Source organism: Miniopterus natalensis, chromosome 17 (assembly GCF_054644295.1).
Source record: "Miniopterus natalensis isolate mMinNat1 chromosome 17, mMinNat1.hap1, whole genome shotgun sequence".
Classification (NCBI taxonomy): Eukaryota; Metazoa; Chordata; class Mammalia; order Chiroptera; family Miniopteridae; genus Miniopterus; species Miniopterus natalensis.
Window position 1 is genome coordinate 7508526 of NC_142097.1, and position 3291 is coordinate 7511816.

The window sequence follows — 3291 nt, forward strand, 5'->3', positions numbered from 1 at the left end:
GCTTGAGGAGAATTGGGCCAGACCCCACGGCATGGCAAACAGGAGCCTTCACAAGTATCGGTGAGGCCTCATTGGGATTCAGTAGCAAAGATCCTCAGGGGACCTACCAGGACTGTGTCATAACTCTCTCTAGAAAGGCCCTGCGGGCCAGGAGTAGAGACACAGGAATGTGAGTTTAAGCAGGGCAGGGGCTCAGCAAAGCAGGTGATCAAGAAGGTGAAGACTCCTATGGGAGTTTTGCCATCAGTGTTGAAATCACCACGAAGCTGAGGCTCTCTACGGGAACAGATTGACCACAGCCAACAACTTCTGGAATCTTCCCCTTCATTGCCCCCCACCCCACATCTACCCTGATACAGTCCTAAGCTAACAATTGATTTTCTCCCATGATTTGCCACAGTTTGGGAAGTTACTTTATTTGGTTATATACAGTAAAAAAAAAAAAAAAAAATTAATAATAATAATTTTTTTAAAAAAGAATGAAAACTCTTTTGGCCCTATATTTGGGCCATTCCTTAACTTGGTTTTAATATGCAATATTGTACCAATTCCTAAGTCTCAGCGGACTGTCCATGGAGAGAGATGGTCCCTCACTCTCCTCCCCACAGCCATAGCCCCAGTTCCAAAGGTAGAGAGTCTGCTAGTTTACTGTCATAGGTCTCTTGGGCCTACTCACTGAACAGGACTCCTGGCACCCCCCATGTCCCTTGGCTCCATTTGTCTCCACTTGGGGAAGGTCATGAGGAGCTAGGTCCAAGTCCCTGGAGGGGGCTCAGCTGGAAGGAGAAGCTCATGTCTGGATTATGTTGGGAGCCTGCGTCCTGCTGGGCCCTGACCAGAGTAGGACAGGACTTGCTGGCAGGAGCAGCATGAAGACGGGAAGTCCAGATGAGCATAACACTGACAAATGCCAAGGCTGCCATCTAAATGCAAGAAGGTAAATTTCCAGAGCACCCGAGGGGCCTGGAAGACTCCAGGAAGTCCAGAATTAAAGGCAGACACTACCCCAAGTGTTAGCTGGCATAGGACACGCCCACAGGGTACCATGTTGCCTGGGCAAGCAGAGATGTGAGGAGCAGCAATGGGTAGGACCACTGAGGCCTAACCAAAGCTGTGCATCTTTTCTCCTTGGGCTTGAGGGAGGCAGGGGAGGCAAAACCACCTCTGGCTAAGTAACACACTCCAGGTTCCTCTGGAGTCAGGGGAGGGATCTGAGAAGGTGAGACTGGGAAGGCCAGGAAGACAGCTAGATACACTGACCAGAGAAAACATCATTTCTAGTTTAAAAGTCAGGATGCACAGTTTGGCTGATGGGGTGGTAGTGAAAGGCGGGGTGGGGGGTGGAAGGGGACCGTCTGATGGAAATGTTTCGTTTGTGATGAAACAAAATACAGGGTGGGGCAAAAGTAGGTTTACAGTTGTTCATATGGAAAATAACACAATAATTAACAAATAATAACACAAGGATCAACTCTATTCTTGTACTAAGACTATAAACCTACTTCTGCCCCACCCTGTATAAATTTCAGCATGTGAGGTACCGAACCAGCCTGGTGGTTAAAGAGCCTCATTAGGATGGAGTCAGAAATTAAGTCAGAAAAGGGCCCAGAACACTATCACCCCTGATTTCCTTACGCAGCTCTGAAATGGCCTTAGGTGGACAGCGTGTGCAGAGAGGTGGCCTGAGACTGATGCTCTCAAAGCACTCTGGTTGACAGAGCAGGAAGAAGAGGGTTTGGCTAGATTAGCACAAAGATAAATGAGTATAAATTATGTGCTGGGTAGTTTATCAGTTTGAGTGGGAGAATTAATCTATGATATGTATGTCTGTGGATGTGTGTGGATATATAATTCAGAAATGGCAGTGAGGCAGCATTAAGGTTGAGAAATGGTGCAATTAAAAGAGTCAAGAATCACCTCTGTGAAGCCTCCTGCATCATCATTAATTCAGCCGCATTACCTTCCACAAACACTGCACAAGGTCCCGTTGGCAGCCTCCAACTCACAGAGGAGGACCAGCTGCCAGCAGCTCGCCGAGGCTCCTTGGGGAAATTAGCGATTTTCCTACTTGACCAGCCTCTAAGTTAACCAAGTCCTGTCCAGACCAGCTGTAACTGTTTATATGCTATAACCCTGGATGAGTAGGCAGGAAAAAAATGAGAAGACAATTCGCTACCCTAGTGTGGCCAAGGCTTCTGTTTCCATAGGTCTGGGGTGGGGCCTGAGGCTCAGCTTTTAGAAAAGCTCCCAGGCAATGCTGGCCCTTCTGGTCCCAGGACCACCTTTGAGTAGCGAGGATCTAGAGGCCAATCACTCATCAGAAACACTGGCATCACCTGGAAGCTTGCAGCTCTCCAGGCCACTCCAGACCTCCTGAATGTGTCTGCATCGGAACTAGGTTCCCTGGATGAGTTACGGGTTTGCTCATGCCTAAGAAGTGCTGCTTTCGAGAAATCCTAGGTTTCCTGGCAAAGACCTCTGATGCCCCTGGAACATGTGAGTTGCATGTGTGCATTTGTGAGTGCTCAGGGCACAGAGGGCTGTCAGTCTTTGAAGCCTGCCACACATTTCTCCTTCCTTCTAGGTTCTCAACTGAAGGAAATACAATTGGGAAAATTGGCCACATGAGCAAGGAGAAGCTGGAGATGCTGGGATGAACATGCACAGCCTGGCCAGCCAGCCAAGAAAGGTAGGTGGGGGCTTACACATGCTTGACTTAAAGGGACAAGGGGGGTGGGAATCTACCTTGATCTTGTTTCCGTTCATAGACAGTAACACATCCAGAGAATGAGGGGCAGTCAGATTAGCAACCCCTCTGGCCTTTGTGAGAAGCCTGTAAATGTGATTGGCAGAGAGATGAAGTTCCCTCACCCAGTCCTCCCCAAGATGGGCAGGGAAAATGGAAGTCTACATTCCCCATGGGCTAAAAAAAAAAATACTGAGAGGGAAGTTTCCACTGTAAAAATGGGGAAAGAGTCTATGTTCCCAAAGGGATCCATTCAGGAGAAAGCCTAGTGCTCTAATCTGAAGGAGGTACCAGGGCCTTGAAAGTTGCCCTCAGTCAGCTCGGGCTGCTGGTGGGCCCCCAGACTCCTGAGCAGAGATGCCCAACCTCTTCTGTGTGTGATCAGCTATGGGCTCCAACCTCCACCGCAGCTTGCTCCCCACAGCCCAGAGATGTGCCCAAGGAGGAGGGGAGTGTAATTAACCCCCATAACGTGCCCTCTTCCCTGGCGCCCATTGGCAGCCACCCCACCACTGCTCTCCTCACCTCCCCCAGCAGGTTCCCTT